Genomic DNA, 24,587 nt, shown 5'->3' on the forward strand with positions numbered 1-24,587 from the left:
AAGCGAGTGCATGTAATTTTAATTGGGGATGGGGGAAGAAACAACCCTTAAACTTCAGACTGAATTATTTGTTTGGGCACACTTGGAGCGTGTCCCAGGGAGGGAGGGGGGAAAATGGTATTTAATTAATGCTTTAGTAATACCATGCTCACTTAGCTTTATGGTTTTAGAAAAATTTGCCTAGGCAAAGTCATGCTGGCCGAGGTGGGTATCTGTTTGGTTGATATTTTAAGTCTGATACAGCATTGTTCACACCTTCTTGGAATGTAATACAGGAATAAACGGGAAACCCAATCTCCTTAGCACCCTGAGTCACACAGACAGGCCGTGCTCTGAGACAGGGATTTATTTCATGCATGGTGGCCTAGACATGAAACAAATGTGTAGAAAGGGGAATTATGTAGAATTGAAAGTGACAATTATGCAAACATTCCAGTTGAGGAAGAAGTAAATTCTTCTCTTTTTCCATGTGCTCAGCTTCAGAGCTAACGAGCTGCCTCTTGGGGGTTTTGCTCTGTGTGTTTGTATCTGTCATATCTCTCTCATCTCTCTTGCTTCTTGTTCCTTTTTCTTTTTTTTTTTTTTTTTTTTTTCTGGTTTGACCTTATTTTCCCTTTTGTTCCATGGAGTCATTCAATCTTTGTACTGCCGGATTTGTTTACCTTGCCAGAGGAAAATGTTAGCACCCTTCCATTTCGGAGCCCAGGGCTGCTGTGCTCAGGCCCTTGCAGCCCAGCACCGTGGCCTTCGCTCCCTCCCTGGGCACAGGAACATGGTGACTGATGGCATCCAAACCCCTTTACTCAATTGGGTTTTTTTGCTTTTAAAGGGAGTAGAAGCTGCTGAGAGAAGAAACAAGCTGTGAAAATAGCTCTGTGTTTAGATGGACACCCTTTTGCAAAGCTAAACAACTTGATCTTCCACGCTGCTGGGTAATTCCCATGCTCGCAGAAACAGGGGGAGAGCGAGCAGGGAGCTGGGGCTGTGACCACTTTAATCTGACATAAGTATGTGTTTTTGCTGAAGGGGATGGTCCTTTCCTGCCCCGGCTGCTTGTCCTGATTACCTCCCTTGTGCCAGTGCTAGCATTTATGCTGCCAGGAAAACGAATTCCCTGGTTCCCAGATCTGGCTCGCTGCACAGCCGTGCAGATGCCCTTCTGGCACGGGGCAGGCAGGATGCAGGGGAGGAGGGGATGCAGAGCAGATGTGTATTGATTAAAGAAACCCTGAAATATGGCCAGAGCCTTTGGAGCAGGATTACAGCTACATGTTCTTCCTGTGTTTTAGGTCATCTTCCAAGTCTGCTGAAATGGGTAGTGTAAAATGATGGTTGTGCCAGAGTGACTCTGGTCTTGGTTAAGCTTCTGAAGTTGGTCATATATGGGGTAGTGGGGAGTGGCTGAGGGTAGAAGGGAAAGATAAAACCTCACTTGCAAGTTAATTGCTCTGAGAACACAGTTTCTACCTTGTTTTCAGTGATTAGTTTCAGTGTGACAGGGAGAAAGGGAGACAAGCCTTTTTGTTCTTGCCTGGTTGCTCGGAGTGGATGAGGTATCTAACTCTTTTGATGGCAAAAAGTTAAAAGCAGTTCAGTCTGTAAATGGCATTTGTAGCTCTGTTCACACAATAGTTCTTTCTTTTTAGCCTTCTGTTATTTTTTTCTCCTCCTGTCTTTCTTTCTGTACTGTATCCCATGCATGTGTTGTATTAAGGAGAAGCCTGTATTGGATATTAAATCCAAAGAGTGGGGGGAGAAGGAGCTCTTCTAATCAGTGTCGTTTTCCCTGCTGTAATCCCACAGAGGGATTGAAGAAAGTGTCAGGAAGATAAGATCAGTGTTTGAGCCCAGCTAAATGCTGGCTCTGCTGTGTGAAAATGGCTTTAATGGAGCTTGGTTGTGTGGGGAGAAAATTGCACGTAAATTGTGGAAATTTCTCAATAAAAAGCATTTAATTGCGCTAAAAGAGGGGGAGGGCCCCTCATGTGTGCACATAGGAGACTTCAGTGAGCATAAGTAACCTCTGTGGCACAGCAGTGATTGACCTTGTCAAGCCCTGCCATCGGAGGTCAGGTGTGGTGAAGTGGGTTGCCACAGGGGATTAGCATATCTGGGCAGAGGGTCTTTCCTTCTGAGCCCGTGCACGCCAAATCCCATCTCCAGCAGCGCACACGGAGTCATCAGAGAACGCGAGGGGTTGGGGAGGAACCTGCCAGAGGAGCAGGGAGGAACCTGCCTGGAGCCAGGGGCTGTCTTGGCCCCAGCTGCAAGAGAAAGAACACTTGGTTACACCACGGACTCCCAGCTCCAATGAGGAGAAGGTGAACTTGAAAGTTAACCATAAAACCCCACAAACTTGCCTTGGTAATCTCATAATGAGATAGTTTTGAGCACAGAACTGGCTTTTTGCCCAGGTTTCCCTTAAAGTTTTGCACGTACAAATGTACTTTTGCATCCTACCTGCAGCTGTTGGTTTGGTGTGAGAGGTACAGTTTTATGCAGGAAGGAGGCTGATATGCTTATTTACTGGACTGGAAATATGCAGAAGATGATGTTTTGTTATAAACCTCAGAAGGAATGAGTGGTGTATCGGCTCCCATGTAAGACTGCACAATTACTGTGTGAAGATACTAGGCCCAATCCACAGATGGTAGTGTCTGAAGTACAGGGAAAACAGATAATTACTAGCAACTGATCCATTTGCTCTGTGCCTAAAGGAGAGAATATTTAAGGCTGGCTTTCCTGCTTGAATGAAGTGTTTATTAGAAAGCTTGATGCCATGGCATACTTGAAGTCTAAGCATTGCAGTGTCAGATTTTATACAGATCTGTTCTGCTTTGCCTCCTGTATTCTTTTACAATTCTGCCTTAGTTGAATTAATTTCATACTCCAGGAAGAAGGTATTAAAAGAAAATTACCAATACTTCCAGCAGGAATAGTTGGTATCTCAGTAGGCAGAAGACGCCTTAAAGTTGAAGCTCTCTAGCCTTTGTGTTTGCCAGTAAAGGATATAATTTGTCATTAATGCCCAGTCACCTCATGGATGAGGAGAGAAATGATAATGCTCTGCTTCTGCCTTAGTTGTGAGCACCTAGAATGAAGCTATAGTTGGTTGTAGTTACTAGAAGACTGGGTGCTGATGGGGCTTGATATTTGTGCAAAATTTTTGCTAGGCAGGAAAATGACGGTTGTGCAAATTTACGAGTTATAGAAAGCACAGTCTGAACAGGAAGAACAGTCTGAACATTTTCCATCAGGAAAATGATGCTGAAGGTTGGCTGTTGGAAATTCTTTGTTCAGGCTCACAAGTGGTGTTGATGACACCACAGAGATGCAGCCCACGCTGGGGTTTTCAGCACTGGTGGCTTCTCAGACTTTTTCAGAGGTTACACAGTTCCTACTAAGATGTGTTCAAGACTGCTGGGCATGGATGGTTTTTTACAGTCACCTTTAGAAGCTGTGCCTTGACTTCCTGCCAGGAACTGTGGGGCACAGATGAAAGTCTGGACCTGTGTCACAGTAGTGATGGAGATCTGGATGGATCTGGATCTGTTTTGGCACTTACTGTACCATATTGCATCTGAAATACCAGGTTGGACTTGGAGAATTAAGTGGAGCAATTATGAAGCAGAGGAAAAAAAAAAACACTTATGTGGTGGCTGTGATAAATTAGTCATTTTGTACCTCCAAATAGCCAATTATTCCTCTGACTGGCTTTTATCTGACCAATTTGCATGTGCAGTCATGGTAACTGGTTTGCAGATTAGGTGCAGAATTTCATGTGGATCTGATGTTGCGTTTTCGTCCTGCTCCCTTGGAAGCAAAACACATGGATGAGGGGTTCTGTGTAACTCATTACAGTTAGCTGCTTTGTGTTTTCACTCTCAAAGCTTCTTCAGACTTGAAAGAAACAAGATGGCTCACTCTTGTAGGTTGGTGTTTTTTGTTTTGTTTCTTTTTTTTAATATCAGGCAAGATGATGTAAAGTGGTCCCAGCTCCATAGAAGCTGCTGCACAGATCTCATTTGTATTGGCGTTCTTGGCTGTACCTTTTGAGAACACATTGTTTGAGGGCTGGGAACTCACTGGAGTGTATTTCAGAAGAGATATGAAAGGAGAAAAATTTTAAAAAAGCTAAAAGAAAGAAGGAAAAATGAACTGAAGCAGCTTGGAGTGACCAGGGGTGAAGTGGTGCCTCACTGAAGCAAGTGTCGAAACTTTGTCCTCTCTGGTGCCAAATTGCCATGGCTGCTCTCTGATTTTGATCTGAAGCTGAAAATTAACAAATGGTAGTATATATAATATTGTAGAGAGCTAAGTGAAGTCTTAATTTGAAGAATATTAATTATTCAGGTAGCTGAATTTTACTAGTAGGTTACACATAAGCTCTGTTTCTGTCAGGGATTTGTGTCAATTTAGCTTGCTGTGGACTTTGTAGAATCTCTGATATGAACAGTCTTTGAAGTGGAGAAATTGTATAAAATATTTGCCAACAGCCACCCAGCTTTTTAAAGCTTCATTTCCTTCAAATAAGTCAGCCTTTTTAAAAAACAAATAAAACTGAGTTGCAAGTACAATAATAAGTATCCAAAGCTGGGGTTTTTTATACGGGCTCCAGCAATGCAGCTGTAGTTACCTTGGTCTCCAGTGCTGCTAAAGACAAATTAAGCTAATAAAACAGTATCTTGCAACATCCTAACAAATAAATGGGCTAATCTGTATGCAGGTTTCTTGCTGCACCAAATTTACACTGCTTGAGCATTTCCTCTTTTGGTGAGAGGTGGAGGTTTTTATAAACATAACCTTTTCAAGGGTCTGTGGAACAATGCCTTGTCAATCATTCAGGATTTAGGGATTGAAGATTGCATGTGAAGAAGTATTTGAGGAAATTATATGTTTATTTTCTTGTGACAGCTTCATGTTAAACTGAAGGCAGTTTCCAGGGAGGCAGCTGAATCCACCTGCCTGCTGTTACACAATTCCATTGGTAGCTGAAGGAGTTCCCTGGTTTCCATCATGTCCCAGCTAGTATGTGATCAGTATGAAGTGTATGTGGGTGCACATCATGTGTCAGCAAATGTGCTTTCTTTCCTCTATGTGCTTAAAATAGTTGGACCTGTCTTAGGTTGCTTGTAAACTCCTGCTTGTTCCTCCTGTTCTTTTGGATTGAGCACTCATGCCACTGTGGTTTGGTTTTTTTTGTTTTTGTTTTTTTTTTTTTTTTGAGTGGAGCAGCACCTGTGAAGTGTCCTGGTCTTGCATAAAGCCTTCCATTAAAATAATTGCAGGTGGACAAACATCTAGCTTTAAATTCTCTGAGCTGTTTAAACTTGTGAGTTTTTTTACATCCTGCTTATTGAATTATCAGGGTGTAAGTTTTATTAAAACTGGGTGTGAAATTTAATTTTTTGCAAATAATTTTCTCCGCAGTAGCTGCTGAAGAGCCCTTCCAAAGCACTTTCAGCACAGCTTGGGGCAAAGCTGGAAAAATCAGAGTTGAAAATTGGGGCACGTCACTTTCCCCCCTCTCTAGATAAGTTATTTAATCTCTGTCCCTCTGTTTCTTCTGTAAAACAAGGATAACTTATCTCCTGGTACTTTACTGCTTAGTAGTTGTAAACCCTGCAAGCAGGATCTTTTTGATAGGGAGTACATTAAGATTAAAGTACACGGTGTTTTGTTCTGAAGAGTTTGAGGATGAAATTTACAGGCAACTGTAAGCTGCATGTTTGCTTATGATAAAATTGGGGGATGAAGTATAAAGGAACAGACATTGGTACTGGCCGTGTAACTTGCAGCTTTACAGTACAAACAGCCTCTTGTTTGTGGTGATAAAGGCAAGAAATCCAGTGTATTCTACCAGCTACAAATAGCTGCATGGGGTAGATTTTTTCACTCTGTAAAAATGGTCTTTTTCTCATTCTCAAATCAGTCTCTCAGCTGTTCCTAAAAGGTCCTCTCTCCACTTGTTTAGTGAGTGTGAATTTTTGTTACTCTAACAGGAAAAAGCATCTTTCGCTGCTGAACGTCCTTCAGCCGTTGCTGTCCTCTCCTCTCCCTCCCTTTTCTATATTCTGAAGATTTAGTTTGCGAAATTCCCCCCAATCCTTGGGCTTAATCATTTGGAAAGTGCAGCCAGCAGCCTGGCAAGGCAGTAGGTTGCTCTGGATGATCATCCTTCTCCCAGCCCCTGTTGCCTGCTCTGCAGAAGGCTCAGGGATTGATGGCTCTGGAATCACACCGGGATTGCTGCAGCACATCAGAGTGCCCTGCAGAGCAGAGCCCTTCCCCTGCATCTGCCCTTGGGATTTCTGTCTTGCCTTCCAGAGCTCTGCCAAGTGCAACAGCAGCCCTGCTTTGTTTTTCCCACCTCCCAGCACTTCTGGATGTTGTGTATATATTGGGAATACTGGGGAGGGGGATGAGGTTTGTGTGGAGGATGAAGAATTTTGGAGAGGGAAATTGGCTTGGTATCCTTGGGATATGATTTTATAACTAATTACTGGAGATGTCTCTTTGCTTCTCTCTGATGGATCCACTGTCTCAAAGCTTTTTGGCAACAAGATTCGAAACTGATATTTAATCTTCGACAAGGGGAAAGATGAAAAACTGAAAGATCATTTCTTCTCAAGATTGTACATTTAGATATTTCTGGATGTGTGTCTGTGGGTTGTTCTTCATTCCCAGCGCCTTCCACAAACACAGCTCATCGTCTTGTGCCGTTGATCATTCCCTTGTGGTTTTGAGCCAGAAAATCTCAAAGGCTTTTCATACCTGCTTAGGGGACTTTTTAATAATAATGGGCCACTGGGGCAGGTGTCCTGGAAAGCTTTTCAATGGTGGATCAACATTTAAACTAAAATAAAAAAAAACAAACTGATAATACCCAGCACCAAACCCACCCAATTGGGTAATGCATATAATGAAGTCTGAGCCATTTACTTCCCCAGAATTCACACTGGTGCACTGTTTAACCTGTGACGTGGGTTAAATACCCCTAAGAGAGGTTGTCTAGTACAAGCCTTAAATCTTGCAAAATGAGCAAATCATGGTTTAGGCAGGTGTGTGAAAGGCTACGTTAAAAAGAGCAGAGGGCCACATTAACAGGGTTGTAGCTGGGATAATCAGGAGAGTTATGTATGGAGCTGCTGTAATGATTGCTGCCAGGGCTGGTCTGCATCCCTTTACAAGAAAATTATATCCATAGCATGGTATTAACATGTTTACATGAAATCAGGGTGAGCCTGGGCTAGGGCACTGCAATCTAGACTGTGTCAGAGCTCTAGATGATTGCCTAAGGAGGGGATTTTGCAGTGGCAGAGGACCATCATGGGGAGAACTTTCCTTTGGGACTGTATTCCTGTTATTTTGTTGCTATTTTTTCAATAAATTGCAGGAAGAAGCAGCAGAATACCCAGATATGGAGAAGCAGGTGGCTGGTCTGTGGGTCAGTGGCAGGGTTGTATTATGTTCAGTATTATTGTTACCTGGTCATTTTATTTTTTACCTCTGCATTTTGTTGAATTCTTTATCTCTCCATGCACATCGTAGATGGGAAAATTGCAGGGAGAGTTGCACAAAGCTGCCTTTCTTGTCATTTCTGCTTAAATCTCACGTGACAGTTGGACAGAAGCTGTTTTCACTGCTTGGAGTGAGGGGGAGGTGAAATGGGTGGTAGATTTCTAAAGAAAACTATATATACTTATTTTTCTGCATGCAGGCAGCTTGTGTTTGTGGTGGTGTGGGCAAGGAAGCACCTCATTACACAATCTATATTGGGTCTGTAGTGGAGATAGCTTGATTTCCTCCTGGGTACAGATTTATCTCCCCTGTCAATTGAGTTTGGATAACCCTGTGGAGGGGATTTATTCTGCCTTTCCTTCCCAACCAGTGACTGCTGGGGGAAATGCATGCAGTGGGAACACAGGGTGCACTTTGCCTTTTTATTTCTTTCTTCCTTTTTTATTTATTTCTCTTCCCCCCTCCTTTCAGTGGAGAGTAGGTGCAAGGTGGAGATGTTTCTAAACCACATTAATTGGTTGTGACGCCACTCGGCCTCTGGCCAGAGCTGACCAGCCAGGGCCAGTCATCACCCCTACAGCATGGCCAGACCTGGGCTTGCACCACAGCCTGAGCCCTTCACTCTCAGGAGGGTTGGAAAAAACACAATTTAGCCGTGGCTGGGATTTCCTGGCTCGGATGCAGGAGCTGCAGCACTGTCTCCCCAGACTGGGGCTGGTGGGTTGGTAACTGTGTCCCAGCACACTGCAGGAAATGGCAGGGCTGTGCTTCCTCCGTCTGCTGCTGCCTCCCCAGGGCCACCTTCTCCAGGGCTGTGCTGCTGGGGCTGGTGAGGCTTCAGAGACACCTGGGTGTGCTGGGGCACCCATGGGCCCACTGTGACTGAAAACAAGGGCAGGGAGTCCAGTTAGAGGAAATACTGAAATGGTGGAGAACTAGCCATGCTTGATCCCCACACCCATCGCCTCCTTCACCCTGAGGTCAGTGGCTGGCAGGAGGACTGACTCACCCCTGGTTCCTACTGAATAAAACATTCCAAATGCAGTCCAAAAGTGGAAGTGGAGCTGGTCCTGGGGTGCTGGAGCTCCAAGGAAGCTCCTGGCCAGCCTTCCCAGCAGCAGCACAGTGCCAGGCAGTTGTTCATGTGGAGCTCTGCGAGGTGCAGCAAGCCAAGGAGAGAGGAGTGGTCCCTTGGTGGCCCAGTGGCTGCTGTCCCTCAGGCTGGGCTGTAGATGAGCAGATCTGTTCTCAATGTGTTGCTTAGTGCTAGGAGCAAGTCAGGCTCTGTGTCCTGGCTTTCTGTGGCCACAAAGAAGTTTTCTGTGAGAGGTCAGGTGAGCTGTGGTCATGGCTGTGCTGCTGGGCTTGGCCAGCTTGGTTACACAGCTCTGCCCCTCCTGTTGCTCTTGCAGCAGCTATAAGGGAATTATACCTCAGATTTGAGTTGGTGTTTTAAAATGCACTCTTCAGAACAGCAGTCAGGGCTGGGATACAACACAGCCTGTATGGGGGATAGAGAGGAGCAGTTGGCACTGGTATTACACACTCTGGTTGTTTTTAGTGTGATATTCTAGATGTCACTAAGGGCAAATAATTTAAAATACATTTACTTGTTGATTTAAATCTCTACATCCCTGGACTTTGGGCCAGTTCAGGTCTAAAACTGAGGGTTTCTTTTGTTGCAGAAACTTTTTTTTTTCCTCTTTCTTCCACAACTTGCTTCCCTCTAGGAGCGTGGGGATGCCCAGCCAGGCTCAGCTCGTGTAACACGGGTCGAGCAGTGAGCCTGGCTTTGGGCGAAGGCTGTGAGCAGGGAACTTTATCCCAGGCTGGCATTTGTGCCCTCTGGATTCATGGGGACACACGGTGTACAGCGGGAACGGGTGGGAGAATGAGCCCCATTGTTTGCCAGGGGATAATGTCTGCACAGTGTGAAAGTCAGCTGGAGACTTGGCACAACAGAATTGCAGTGTGCACACGCACGTGGTGCGGGGAGCCCTCGGCACAGCCAGCACTTCCCTCTGCCTGCCTGGCTTCTGGTGTGCTCAGCACTTGGGCAGGGTCTCCTATGGTATTTCATAGGAAGGATGGGTGATCAGGTTTAATTTGGATTGCCTTCATGCATGTCTAGGGAAAACAACTTACAAAAGAAGGAACAAAGGTCATCTCACACACACGACAAAAAATGTGGCAAAAATACATTCCAGTTGCATCAGCTTTCTTTACCACTAGGACTTTATTGGACTAGAGAGGAAATGGGGACCCAGGAGAGGTATATTGAAGAGGCGACCTTTTGAAGTCCAAGGAAAAAATAATTTGTCCAAAAGCTTACAGTTATGTATTAAAAGTTGTCACCTGCCTACCCCCCTCTCCATATCTTTCTCACATTATTTTTTCTGCATCAGTCTCATAGACTGTTTTTCCCCTGGCTTATTTGCTGACTCTAGGTATGTGGTACTTGTCTGTTCTCTCTGAATTCTGTTCTCCCTGGCCATCTGAAAAAGCCTTCATTTAGCAGACAGCAGCACTGAGCAGTAGAAGCACAGGCACACGTGTGTGAACAGCAGAACAGGATTTGAGTGTTGCATGTTTTGAGAAATGGTGATCTTTCCCCTGAAGGACTGAGCTCTCACATCTGAACCTGGCACTCCCCCCTAAATTGGACTTGGCTTTCTCTGGGAACTGTAAAACCAGCAAATTTTCGAAACCTCCTGCTAATGGCTTGCTGAGTGAAGATCAATAGAGATGCCTAGAGGAGCCAGGCCTGGAGAAAGAACATATAATGCAAGCTGCCTGATTAATTTGCTCTGGAGAATAAAAGCCTTCAGAGATGAGAACAGGATACAATATAAGTAGTTATAGACTTGCTATCCACTGAGTAGAATATGTTAACTTCTTCAGTCTGGTTAAGGGTTTCCAGCATTAGTTTTGTAATAGCATAATGTAATTCAGTGTGAGAGGGAATAGTCAGAGTGTGGATGAGAGCCCTGCCTATTGCTCTGCCACCCAAAGCCACCTTTACTTCTAATCCATGTGTCATGCAAGCACAGGAAAGGAGATGTGCTGGCTTCAAAACTGGAATATGTATCTGCTTCTAGTCCTTGGAGTAGGTTCATGATTTCTATTGTCAATGCAGGAGTTTAAACAGTCCTGACTGTAAACAACAATAAGAAACTGTTTTCTTCCCTTTTGGGCAGTTTCAGTCTGTATTTAAATACAGTATTTCTTCAGGAGGATTAGAGTCATCTCTGTTCTCTGAGTCACGTTTAACCATCTTTGTTGGGCAACCACATCTGGGGTGGAGTGTCCTGAAATTGAAGGTGGGCAGTGAACAAAGCTGCCCTTGGAAGTGTTTGTATGTTTGCTTCTCAGCTGCTCCTAATTCAGATGACTGCTGCCTTCCCCAGTCCAGTGACTTGCATGCTTGTGGTGTTGTTTATGTTGTTCTTCTTGATGGCTCCAGTTAAGAGACAAGTCAGTTTTCCAAAATAAAAGAACTTTAAAGGCTGTTTTTTTGCACGTTCTTCTGTTGCCATGATGATGCCCATGCTCAGACCTTTGCTGGTAAAGAAAGGAAATCGAGATTTTGGCCGAGACACTGGTCCTAATCTTCTCCCTCTGTTTAGAAAGGTTTTTTTAATCACATGTGTTCAGAACCCCCAATAAATATCCCGGTGGCACTTTGCCAACAGCAAAGGTGTGGTGGTGGCTTGACTGGATCCTGGGGTGATCTTGGCTTCCTGCACTACTGTGTTTCCACTGAGAAGAAAAATGTTATCCTAAAATCTTGTTTTCATGTTTGTTCTCAAGCTACTTAACATGCATGGTTTATTTTTAGAGAAAACAATGTCAGCCAGATTTGTGCTAATTGTTGGCAACAGTATGTTAGCCCCTCAAATGCTGACAGGGAGACAATGTTTGGTGATTGCAGCCATGCAAAGCTAAAAATGACTTTAATTAAACAATCATGAAGTATACTTTTCAATGTATGAGTAAAATAGTGTGGTTTTTGGATTGGAGTTTCATTTATGTAGCTTTTTTTGCTCAGTTGATTGCAGGTGTTGTGTGACAAATTGGATCTCATTGTGTTCTGCTTTTAATTATTATTCCTGAACATATCAAAAAGATGAAGACTGTGACACGTCCCTCTCCTTATGACCCCTCCCCTTTGCTAGCATTGTAGTTGCTCTCTGCTTTAATTGCATTTATTTGTGGGCTTTGTTTGGTTTTTAATTTGCTGTCGTAGAGTTTTCGCTGGCCTTTTTTTGGTTGCATTTTCACAGATCTTTCTTTTCTCATTTGAATGTTTGAAGGCCTTGGCTCACTTTGTAGTGCTGAGGCTCAGCTGAGCTACAAACACTGATTTCTCTTGTTTTGTGTGAGCAAGCAGAGCACATTGGGTGCCAGTTTTCTTGTGGGCCAGTTTGTGGGGTGCAGCACAGGTGGGTCCCTCACCTTCCTCATGAGCTGCCCTTCCTCTGCTGGGTCTGCAGGGGCCCAGCAGGTTTGAGGGCTTCATTGAGTCCCCACAGTGCTCTTCTTGTCCAGCCGTGAACAGCACGGAGCATTTCTTGCCCCTGGTGTTTTGCTCTGTCTCAGGGATGTTCTGAAACCCCCTGGAGTCCTGCTTGGCCTTGGGAAGAAGAGCAGCGCTTGCTCTCTGAGGACACACAAATAGTTGCTGTGTATCTGGTGCAATTACCAGCTGACTAATTTGGGAGTGTGCTTAGGCACCATGTGGTTTATTGTCAAGTTTCATTATAATTTCACGAAATCTTAATAAGAAAGTTTGGGAAGGGAAAAAAATCCCCACAACTCAAAAATCCCCACAGTCGGGAATGATAAATGTTCTCCAAAGTAACGTTATTAAATTTATTTTTAATTTAATTTTTCTTTAAATCTGAACGTGCTTGTAGGAGTTGATGCTTCTGACTCTAGGGAAGTTCTTGTTAGCAGCCTGGGGGTCCTGTTGATGGCAATTGTAGTAAATGAATTTTAATAAATATGAAGTTATAATTCTGTTCCAAATCTCCTACCCTACTGAAATACAATCGTGATTTGGCTTGGAACACACCCTTTTACTTTTGTTTTATAGAATAATGGGGCTTATGGGGCTGGTTTTTCTAATTTCTTTTCCTTGAGAAATCAGTTATGTATTTCGTGTGGTGCCAGAGTAAACAGTGCATTCCAGAGCAGAGCAAAGAGCACAGCAGCTTGACTCTAATTCCAGTGTTGCATCGTGTCTACCTTAAATCTCTAGCCATTTTAAAACCACTTAGAATTAATTATTGAGCTTTAAAGCACCCCTTCTCTTGTGCCTGCCTACAGTAGCCAGCAACAGAAAGGAGGATTGGATATAAATAAATGGTTTTGCATTGCATTCTCTGGTTTGAAGACATCTTTTTTCTCTTCATTTATAACCTTTCAAGTGGAATTGCCTATTGAAACGTGACTGTTGGTGTTGAATCAAGTGGCAGGGCTCCATGAGGCTTCAGAGTTCTGTGCAGTGACAGTGCAGAGGAAATTAGGTGTTTCAAAGAGCTGAACAAATTAGAAGGCAGAGAGTGCTACTTACGGCATATTAAAATAGGAGTTTTAAAGAGCCTTTGAACTTATTTTTCAGTGGCTGGGTCAGAAACATGCTGTTTAGCCTGACAAAACTGCTCTTTCCTCTTTTGTTTGCTTGCATTGCTGGGTCTGGGGCAAGCAAGAAAGGAGGTTTTGTATAAGCAACCTTGTCAAAAAGCTTAAATCAGTTGGGTTTATTGTTGGTGTTTCCTAAATACTCTTTAGCACTGGTCATGTATTTCTTAATTCTCACTTTGCCGTGGTGGTTATTAAATCCTTTTGCCTGCTGCAACTCAGACCAGGTCCAGTGTGTGTGCTGTTGGTTGCTGGAGTTTTCTCCAGAAGGTGAATGTATTGGTGTGACACCTTTAGAGCATCCTCACCACCTTTGGCAATTGCTGTGTACCTGTTCTAACCCTCGTGTTCCTCCTCCCATCTTTCCCCTCGAATGCCAGGCTGCCTGCTGTGGCCATCTTTGATCAAACAGCTTTTATTTTCACTCTGTACTGTGAGAAACTGCTTCAATTTTAGTAATGTAGTGAGTAGAAACTAAGAAACTACTTGGAGGAAACGTAGTGTATCCCAATTAGCCAGAAGAAGCAAGAAGAATAACATTGAGAGCAAACCCAAGCAAGCAGCCAGGAAAGCCAGCACTGTTTATTTTTGGCAGGAGCTGCTGAATGGAAGCTGCTTGTAGTTAATGCTGTTGGTGGCAAGATGCAGCCAGGGTCAGGTTACAGCTCGGATTCAGTGACCAGTAAATGGTTTTCCTTTTTCTCTCTCCTCGTTTTTCCCCCTTCTCTTCCTTTTGCATAGATGTTTGGAGGACTTCTCTGGCCCTGGGTGCCCTCGGAGGAAGATGCTGGGGTGGTGAAATAATCTCCAGCAAGCCCAGCAGCTCAGTGGCTGCTGGGCATTGGCGAGGCTCTGAGTGTGCCCGTTGTGCTGCTCCTGGCACAGAGAGTGCTGCTTGTATTTCAAAGCAGTGCAGCAGAAAACGTCCCAGGGAGAGCCAGACTGGGCCAGTGCCGTGACCTGGGCCAGTACAGCTTTGGCAGAGGCAGCAGGAGCTGCTGCAGTGGCCACAGAGGTGCAGAGAGCCAGGCTGGCACGTCTGCCGTCAGCATGCACACAGCGTATTAAACAGATCATGTCGTGTAATGCCGGGGTTTGATCACAGCCATGGGCAGGAATGAAGGCTTTTGAGCTGAGTGAAAGGCCCTGATGAAAGGTAAATAGAGGAATTCCTTAGAAAACAATAGGGAGATCTGCTGGAGGATGGAAAATGTATTTGCTGGTGGGTGGAAAGAGCCCCTTCCTTTCCCTCTGTGCATCGGCTACTGCTGCTGCCCCTCAGCCTCTGTGACTTTCAAAGTGCTTTTGGTTTGCTTCTCTCTGGAATCTTAGAAGGAGATACAAGTCACACTAAAAAAATCAACTCCACAAGAAAAATAACCAACCCCCTTTCAAACACAAGCAAACAAACCCAACCACACACAAGCAACAATGAAAAAAACCCAAACAATTTTAAAACTGTTTTGTGTTCTCTTTCCTGTCAACTACTCTGTTGCTTGTTTTCTTTCAAGAAGAAAAAACCCCCAAAACATAATTTGTGTTCATTTGTAGATTAGAAGAAACTTACTTCTCTCAAAACAGAATATGGAGTAGATGTTTAAATATAATTTTGCAAGGTAAATAGTTTCCTCAGTCTTCCACTTTAAATACTTGAATTCCCTGTTTTACGGTTTCTGGATTGTAGCAGCAAAGAAAATTCCCCCACCAGCATCCTCTAAACTGGGAGCAGAGATCTGTTATCTAATCCACAGTCTGGCATGTTTATTAATACCTTTTGCTACAGTATTACAGTTCATTAACACCACGTTGGGAAATTTTAAATCCAGACAACAAATACTTTCTAATTAGAGTTAAGGGATAGCTTGTTGCAGCTGTAATCTTCTGTTTTGCTGTAATGGTTTTAAAGTTAAAAAAAATATATATCTAAAAAAGGAAGCTCACATCTCTGTAGAGTTTCTGTGTGGCAGAACTATTGGAAAATTGGTCATCTCCTGGCAGGCAATGTCTGTGTTATTTTTCCTTCTCCTCCCTACAAATCAATGATTATAACTATTTTTCTCCTTATGCTGTGGTTCCCTTTTTGGTGCCTGTGTAAGGGTTCAGATGTGAAATACAGCATTACTGTATTTCTGTGTGGAAGTGCAGAACTGAGATGGCATTGGCTGTAGTGCTGGGGAGCCATGCTGCATTTTTCATATTCCCATTTAGTGAGATGCAAAGATTAGCTGCAGCTCAGTCATCCTGCAGCATTTCTGGAAGTAACTGAAAATCCATCTAATTGCAAAGCCCAAGGCTAATAAAAAGCACATATGTGCAACTCACAAAAGAGAGCAGCTAAAGATTGGAAGGCTATTGTAATCTTATCTCAGTGGGGGAAAAATTAAGGATGTATTTGGCTCAAATTATTTTCTTTGTCTCCCTTGCTGTGAGAATCAGTAATGACCATCTTCCTACAAAACTGGTGTTTTAAATTATCTCCTTTTTGTCACTGGATGGTCACTGCACTGCTGAGGTGGCCTTGGTGGCTGGTGTGGGTGAGACTCAGCTGAGATTTCAGAACCCTGAGTGTTTATACAGTGTCCTCTTATTGTTAGTGCTGGGATTCTAATGTGCATTTTTCCTAATGTTAGGAAGTCTCACCTTGTGAATGTTACTCTTTAAATCCCGGAGGCTCCTGCTTGACTATGGTCACATAGGTGTTTGTAGAGCTACACTTGTTTGATGCATACATTACATTTGAATTGCTTTGGTTGTAAGCTAAGGGAAGGAAGGGCAGAGAGTAAATGATCTATTGAAGTTTCCTGCAGTGCACATACCTGTCCCAGAAATTAATTTCCAGGTAGGAGCAGCTCACTGAGTTGGTTCACTTAATTCAAATGTGTCCCACCCCCCAAATGGTGGGACTAAACACCAGCTTGAGAATTTAAATATTGAAATGATTGATTTTTACTTCTGGGGAAAAAAAAAGTCTTGAATTATTTCCTCTCTAAAGGAAACATTGAATCTCTGGATGGAAATGGTTGGTGTGTATTTCTGGAAAAAACAATTTGCTGAGCAGTTCCCAGCAGCTACACTTGTTCCTCTTGGAGTATCTGACCAGAAAGAAGGTCTTGCAGGGGAATCTAATGCTCCTGACTGGGCACACAAATATTCACATACTTAGAAACCGAGTTTAAAATTTAATAGGCAAGTGTAACTGTTGAGAAAGCAGATGTACTACTTTTAGTTTAGTTGTGCAGAGACTTCTCACATGTTTACAGTTAAGGAAATGGGAAGTCTCATGGGAGATAGGGGGAAATACTTGGAAACATGCTGTGGCTCTCTGCTAGATCAAGGCTAATGCTGTACTCGTTTTTCAATTTTAATTCTGCTAACATTTTGCTAGCCAAAACCCCCTAAAATCTGCAAGAAAACTGTACAGCAGTGCTTTTATTTAATTTGTTATTCACAAGACCCTGGAGCAATTCCTAGATTTTCTGGTAAGTTGTTGAAATGGCTCCCATTTCACTGCTGCTGACATAAACCTTGCTAGTGAGACAAGAAGACAAGAATTTGCTTCAGCCAGGGTTTGAATGGGCCACCACAGTGTCCCTGTGGCAGCTGACCCCAAACTGTGACAGGGTAGCCTGTTCTCCCCACGTGTGTGTTGTACCAGATTGCATCTCTCATCTGGGCTGAGTCAGGAGTTTCCCCATCCTCCTGCACAAAGTGCAGCCTTCAGGAAATGACAGCTTTGAATGTGGTTTGCCTTCTTAAAAAAAAAAAAATCCAGTTTGCCATATATTGCAGTTATTTTCTGAAGAGGAATAAACCATACTGCAATATTATAAATGAGACTGTGTAGTCTTTTCATTCCCTTTAGTGAGCTTCACCCACTCCTTGGAGCAGAGGGGAGCCTTTCTGCTGGCCACCGCTCAAAGCACTCTTGGGCCTTTTCAGGCTGGAATTAAGACTTTAAGAAATGGTTCGGTTTGTTGGCAGGAAAACACAGTGACGTTGTGTGTTCTCTGTGAGCACCTTCCCTCATCCCTTCAGCAGCAGTCCCAGTCCCAGAGCAGTGAACCCCAATGAACTCGAGTTTTTTCAGGTGCCGTGGTTTGAGGCCCACATGTGGTAACTGTAGAGATGGACGTGTGTGACAGCCACAAAGGAGCAAAACAATAACCTCAATCAATTATGGTAATAATTGATTATAACCAGTTGTAATAATTGATAATAATCAGGCAATCTTCAACTCAGAGCAGCACCGGTACACTGCTTTGTCTGGGCACTGCTCTGAGTCAAAAGTAGATGGACAGTGAGCTGCTAGGGCTGAAATAAGTAGGAGCAGTGGTTTTTAATTTGCAGCAGGTAAAATAAAGCTGTGATGCACTTCGTGGGGTTTTTTTGTGTGGGGTTTTTTTTGTTGTTGTTTTTTGGGGTTTTTTTGTTTGTTTTGGGTTTTTTTTTTTTGTTGGGATTTTCTGTTGGTGTCAGTGGTGTGTGTTCTGGAGAAGCACTAGGGACCATTAATAAGTGAGGAGCTTGCCCAGCTTTGGTTTGGTTGAGCTGTTTGTGGAGGGCCTCGTACTGCCCAGGGGTGGTACAGTGTGTTTGGGGAAACAGAGGGTGTTGCACTGGGGCAGGGAGGTGCAGCTGTGCTTGCTTTGCTGCTGAAGACAGGGCAGCTTCTCCCTGGGGAGCCTGCAGCCTGTGTGGGTGAGCTGCTGTTCCTGCCCGTGCTCCCAGAAGGGAGAGTGTAGGCACGGACGTGAAGGAGCTTGTCTGCCATTGCAGGTTGAACTTGGTGGTGTGATTCCCCTGCCCACCTACTCCGTGGAGACTTCCCTGCACAACTCAGACTTTCAAATACACTTTCTACCAATTGCATTGCTTTTGCAGCAAAGTGTTATGGCAGGGTCTCAGTGGATGAGGGTTTTTGTGTGTGTGACTCCTTCAGGCTTGCATTTGGAAGTGTGTCTGAGGTGGAAGGCAGTGGAACATGACTCACAGTGAGGATTATCTCCCTCCCACCAGTCTTTGAGCAGGTTGGGTTTGATGGCTGAGGAGGTGACAGTCTGACTTGTCTGTAAGGTCAGTGGGATCCAAGCACTTTCTGTTAAAGCTCTGTTTCTAATATTTTCTGAAGTTCTTGAATTCAGTCCAACAGTCATTTCCTAGTTTGTCAGGAAGTTATTTTGCTGCTTTATTGAATGAACTGCAAAATAATTCCGAGGAGGGGAAAATGTCTTAAGGAGAGTCTCAGCAAAGCTTTAGCTGCTGGTGTTTGGTAAAACTGTGCAGATCAAAGTTACCCATCCAGCTTTTTTATCCTTATTGCTTTCAGCAATGATATTGAATTGATTCTCAGGCAACTGGAAAATGCTAGGTGGAAGTTAATCAATAAATGCACAGCAATATCTCCTCACCCATACCAGCAGGACCCTGGTTGATGGAGGAGCTGCTTTAGGTCCATTGAACCCTGAGTGCAGCAGAGGAAAAAAGGCTGCGATGTTTTTCCTACTCGATGACTTAAGTGGAAGGTTTACGAGCTGGGTTGAGGATCTTTTCCTTAATCCTCCTGGACTGCTGTTTTGATGTTGGGTCATGGCTGGGTTTGGTGCTGGCCCTTCACAGTGTACTTTTTTCTGGACTTGGCTCTGACCTTCCACTCTATGGCCAATGAATGAAAAACAGCACACAAAGAATATCACGTTTTACATCAGTGTCAATGACTTTTAATTTACAGTATTATGGAAACACTATCTCTAAGTTTTCCTTTCATGGGTCATACTTAGTATTTACTTTATTATGTATTCTCTGATAGTGTCCCACCCTCTTGCTGCATAACTTGTTTTCCTGGAGGCTGGACCTGCCTCTAGTTGAAAATATTGCCAAGCAAAAACTAAATAGCTGGCTCAGATGAACAGCTAGAAAATGTTTCTACTGAGTCTGTGTAGGAGGATAGAAAGGGAGAGGCTGTATCATGGCTGCAGAATAATGTAGAAGTCATATGCTAAGTAACTTCCAATAAGTAGTAAACTTTTTCTCTAAGTTGGTATTAAGAAATATGAACAAGTGACACAATAATAGTGCACTTTGAGTATTGTCCTCCTTCTCTGCTCTGGCCAGGCTTCTGCTCTGCCTGCCAAAGCCCAAGCTTCATATAATAGATGCTTTCTTAAAATAAAGCTGTATTGAAAACCAGTGAGAGGCTTTAGTGATACTAAACCCCCACCCAGTTATGAAATGCTCAAAGGGGTTTTTGTTTTTGTGGGTTTTTTTTCCTGTTGTGGTAAAACTGATAATGTGGTTGGGGAAATTAGGGAAGGGGGCTGGAACTTGAATATGTGTTTTAGAAGCACCCAGACTTTAAATGTTTTATTACTGAGGTGAAAGTGCTTCTTAAGTGCTGCTGAGGAGCAGGGGCTGGGTCTGTCCCCTCCTGGGCTGTGTAGGGTATGGAAAAATACCTGAGGCTGTTACCACCAACCTTCTAAGGCTGAGGACAGCCCGGATATCCTGGACCAAAGCCCTTCCTAAGGGTTAAGTAGTCTCCAAAGAAATGTCCCCTTTGAGATGCCAATGTTTGATCCTAGACACAACTAGCTGTGTAAAAAAAAAAAACCTGGGTGTCATTTACTGGATTCCTGCTGCAGGGAGGCTTTTGGTTTTGATGCACAATTTGATGGGCACCTTGGGGAGGGTGTGAAATTCCCTCCGGATTCCGGTTTTGGGGCATGAGAGAATGAACTTTCCATGAAGGCCAATGGCCCACACAGTGTAGCAAAGCCACTTTACTTCCCTGAGCCAGAGGCAGTGGAAACAATCCTGAAGTGAAAGCTCTAGGTGATCACATGCTATATTGTAAAAATTTTTGCCACAGTCATTGCTTATCTTGGGCTTGTTAGTGCTTAGCATCTCCCTCCTCTGCCCATTTCCCACATTCCCCTCTTGTTTTACAGCTGCTGTCAGCCCCAGGTGGGAGCTGTTGCAGCCCCTCCTTGGAGGGTCAGCAAAGCTGGACTCCAAGTGCTTCCTCCACTTCTGGAAGGAACACCTATGTGACAATAAATCTGTTCCTGCTGTTCCATGGCCACGGCTTGAACAGTGCAGGGAAAATACCCTGGGAGCAAAGCGTGACTCAGCAGGAGAGCCCTGCTGTGTGTCTGCACCAGGCAGGCTGCTCTCATGAAATATTCTTGTTCCCAAAGTGCTGCAGCAGCCCAAAAGCTGTGTGGTAGCTTTGTCTGTTGGCATTGCTCTAGGTAAGAGTTCTCTGCGGGCTTATCTCTATCCCCTCTAAGCAGGGACGTGGCAGACCTTAATTCCCTTCGGGCTGTGTCACTGAACCTCAGCATCTCATTTTATCCCGTTACACAGAGACTTAAGGAAGATCCAGCCATCTGAGGGCTGCAGGAGCTGGGGCTGGACTGGACTGGTGCTCCAGGAGGATCTGCCTGAGCCTCTGATGCGGATTTCTGGCATTTCTTTTCAGTCTAATGGGTTCCTGCTCTGTCTGCTCACAGACTTCCCTCTGAGCTGAGCCCTGGTGCTCACACTCCATGAATAAAGAGCTGCTCTGTTGCTCCTGGGATCCTTAACACGATGCTAGGAGCTGTCTGATTTGTCTTTTGCTCTTCAAATAATTACTCAGACTTTAAAAAGTCTGAGAGCAAATTTCATGGTGAAGGAACTTCATATGTTACACAGAGCCCAGGCTGTTCTGCAGGAGGAGTTCATGCTTTGGCTTCTGCAGGATGTTTCAAAGCAGAGGAAAGAGCTGTGTGTGTATTTATGTGTATATAGCTGTGGGTCTGATGGGATGTGGACGCCTCAGGTGCCTCAGGCTGCTGCAGAATTCACCACAGTCTGGTGATAGGAAAGCTGCAGGTAGAGGTTTGTTAAACTACAGGCTGAGCTGGCATGCGGTGTCTCAGATGAATGGGTCTGTGAGCCCTGATCAGAAGAACCCTTTTATTTTCTCATGTTTTTTAACTTCAAAATCAGTTGAGCTGGATCTCAGAGAGCTCTGGATTTCAGAGCTGACTTGGACAAGTTGTTAATTGTGCAGGATTTTATATTTCACTTGCTGCAAGGGGAAGAAAACCCCCCTTACAAGGGTTAACTGATAGGGCTAATGGCTCTGTCTGCCTGCTCACTTGACCTGGTGTTCTGACACCAGGTGTTCTGACCAGCTGCTAGTCATGAGGTAAACAAGCTTCTCACCTGAAAAGAGTTACCACATTAAGTCTCAGAGTAAATAAATGGATCCCACCTCGCTCTGGCCAGAATAAGTGCTGTTAGCTGAGGAGGAAGGAGCTGTTCTCTTTCAACATTGTGCCTTTTCATCAGCTCAGGCATCGCAAATTTTAATTCAACTTCCAGGGAACACTGGAAGAATTTCAAAAACCCTTTGTTACTGATACAAAGTCCAGAAGAATTTCAGTGAGAAGACATGCTTGGCTGTCCTCTGACAATGACACGTGTGTTACGTCCTGCTGTTGCTGCCTGTGCTCTGGAAACTTCTACAGAAGGCAAGTTGGATTGTAGCTGGAATGAGCTGGGCTTTTCTAGACATATTTGGTAAATACACCATGATTTCCTTTCCCTTTTTCTGACTGGTGGCTTGGAAATGCAGCTTACATATATTTGATGAAATTAAGTATATTCTGAATAAGTATATGGGATTTTTTTTTCTTTTCTTGAACTCTATAGTAGGAAATACAGGTGTATATTCTACTGCCATTTCTTCCTGATGGTGAAATCTCAGACTGACAAGCTAGGTCAGTGCAGATAAAAATAATAATTGAAAACCCCCCAAGCTAACCCCTGCCATTAGAATTGCAGAGGAATATGTGGCACAGTGTGAACTGTAGCTTGCTTAGGAAAGGGCACTGCTGTAGGAGAGGCTTTAAAATGAAGTCTGGTTGCAGGTGAGAGAGTTCTCTTTTGGGTTCCCTTTGAGTGGTGGAGCAGTTGGTAACAGCAGATCTCTTTCTCCTGTGTGGCCCTTGCTGCCTGTGGGCTGTGCCCACACTGCTGAATTGTTCCCTTGCTAATAAACTGCTCAGTCACAGAAATTCTCACTCAGGCACTGGGGTGACACTGCTGTGGAGCTGGCAGCTGTGGGTTATCAAGACTGTTGGGTTATTTTAGCATTATCAGAGGGCTGAAAGAAAAAAAAACCACCATCAATATCTCTTGAAGCAATGGCCAAAACCCAGGATTGGCAGGAGGAGACCAGATGCACACACAAATGTCATGGTTAAACACTTAATAGGATTTGGAGGAATTCTTCTTTTCTCCAGATTGATTCTCTTAGTATTTCTGTAGTCTCTACGGAACTGAGCCTTTCTTCAGTGATGTTAAAACCAATTAGAGCAGAAGTTGTGACTTAGACTTTGAATTTTCAAGTTTAAACTAAGTTACAAATAGCTTTCAAGGTCAGTATGTAGTTGCATGCTATGAAATTTAATTGATATTTTTCTTCCCTAAAGCACTGACATATTAGCAGGCAGATCATCACTTGCATAGTATTCCCCTGGACATTATTAAATTTAACCTGGGATGCTTTATCTCTGAAGGACTTGTATTCAAATTTTAAACGCTTTCTTTTTCCAGAAATAAGTGATAAATCCTACTTAATGTTTCCAAAGGAAGTATGCATGATGAGAAACAGGAGGAAGGAGGATTTAAGAGTGGAAGTGCATGCATGTAATACTGAGCAGAAGTGTTTTAGGTGGAAAAAGATGGAGGAGCAGAAGTTAAAGGCCTTTAGAGAAAAAACAAAGCAGAGAGTTTAAGTGCATGAATATTGCCAAGATAGAAGTAATTTTTTGTTAAAATATTTAATGCAAAACAACAGCATTTTCATTATTGTGCTTTGTAGATGCTTAAAATATTTGGAGACCATTTCTAAAGCATTAACAAATGTATAGAGAACAAGCACCATTTGTGCTCAAAAGAGCATGTTTTGGGGGATCATTTAAATCACATAAAGGTAATATGCAAAAGCTCTTGCCCTCTTCAGGGGTTTGGACTCTTTTCAAGTTTTCACTGGGTATCTAAGCAAGACATTCCTGATTATTAATCACCTCAAACTTAAGTCCAGGGTTTTCACAGCTAATGAGATTTTTCAAGAGTGGCCAGTACCTGAACAGTGCCTTTGGTATAATAATGTGCAGTAACAGAAAAATGATGTGTAAGCCAGATGTTATGTGATTCCAGTGCTGGACTCTGTCCTATTTGTTCCTGGCAAGAGATCACGTACCATAAGGGAGTGGTGATGCTTCCAGAAATCTGTGGCACGTGATGTGTTTTTCTTTACTGAGGCACGAGGCGATGTGCCATGAAATGTCAGCTCCCTCTCTGTTTCATAAGCGAGTTTGTTCATTCAGGGGAGATGGCAGCATTTGTAATTAGGCAGGTGAAATTGCTAGGAGAAGCATCCCGTGTCCCTTTCCAAATGAAGGTCAAGGTGTTGTGTGTGTAATCAAATCTATAAAGTAATTTGTATTTATATTATAAGTTAGAACAGGCAAAATTCTGGCCTGTGAGAAGTTGGAGAGCAGAGGGGGTTTTATTTTAGTACATAATCAAGCAAAAAGAACAATATCTCTTTTATGTTGATAGCCAGGATTAAATTATTCTTGGACTCATTATTAAATGAAGCATATGATTAAATATTGAAACGAAGATTATTATTTTTCATATCTGCATTGGAATGAGGAAAAAGGGGGGGAAGAACCCCCCTATGGATGAGTCAGTTCCTGTATCCAAAGCAGTGGGAGAGAAGGGAGCTGTTTCCTCACAGATGAGTCCTGGGTTTGCAGCGTGGGGAGGAGGAGGTGTTCACATGTGACTGGGGGCAGCAGGCATTGCTTACTCCTCATCACAGCTGTGCAGGTGGAATGAGGCACCTCTTGTAGGTGCATCACCAGCATCATCAGTGCTTGGCATAATGCTGTAGGAGCTGGTGCTTTTCTCAAAGGGATCCTCTCTCTGCCAGCACTGAGAGATAATGATCTCCCAGAAGACCCAATTTCCTGCTGCTGACTTGCATATGTGTATATCTCTTAAAGCAGATGCTGGCTCAAAATGTACATTTAAGTGGGTAAATAAATACTGGAGTATTTAGTTGCTGTGGGAGATCCCAGTGAGGTTAGTGCTGTGCTAAATCCTGCTTGACCGGGTCCTATTTTACTCAACAGCCCCAAGAGCTGTGCCCCAAAGGGTCTGCACAGCAAAGGTGGTGGACAAAAAGGAGTTAAAGGTGATTAACCCCAAAGTGCAGGAGTTGTGCTTCAGGTCCTCAGTGTGTAGTTTTCTAAAGCCATATGAAAGGCTTCGCAGAGATTTGAGCCCTGTCTCTTGTTTATGGCTTGGTTGCACACGTGTGCACGTAAACCAAACAAAACCCCACTACCACCAGCTCTTGCAGC

General features: G+C 43.7%; 1 protein-coding gene across 23 annotated transcripts in view; it reads left to right on the top strand.

Moving 5' to 3' along the window:
- FBRSL1 (fibrosin like 1) overlaps nt 1-24,587 on the top strand; it is a 505,508-nt gene that overhangs the window by 13,818 nt on the left and 467,103 nt on the right. Inside the window, exon 1 of one of the 23 annotated variants that reach the window (XM_068208772.1) lies at nt 21,713-21,729. The exons of the other annotated variants lie outside the window; for them this stretch is intronic. The gene's annotated coding sequence lies outside the window, so the exon portion shown is untranslated. Of the gene's footprint in view, nt 1-21,712; nt 21,730-24,587 lie in introns of those variants that run through there. 23 annotated transcript variants of the gene reach the window in all.

This window comes from Anomalospiza imberbis, chromosome 18, assembly GCF_031753505.1.
Source record: "Anomalospiza imberbis isolate Cuckoo-Finch-1a 21T00152 chromosome 18, ASM3175350v1, whole genome shotgun sequence".
Classification (NCBI taxonomy): Eukaryota; Metazoa; Chordata; class Aves; order Passeriformes; family Viduidae; genus Anomalospiza; species Anomalospiza imberbis.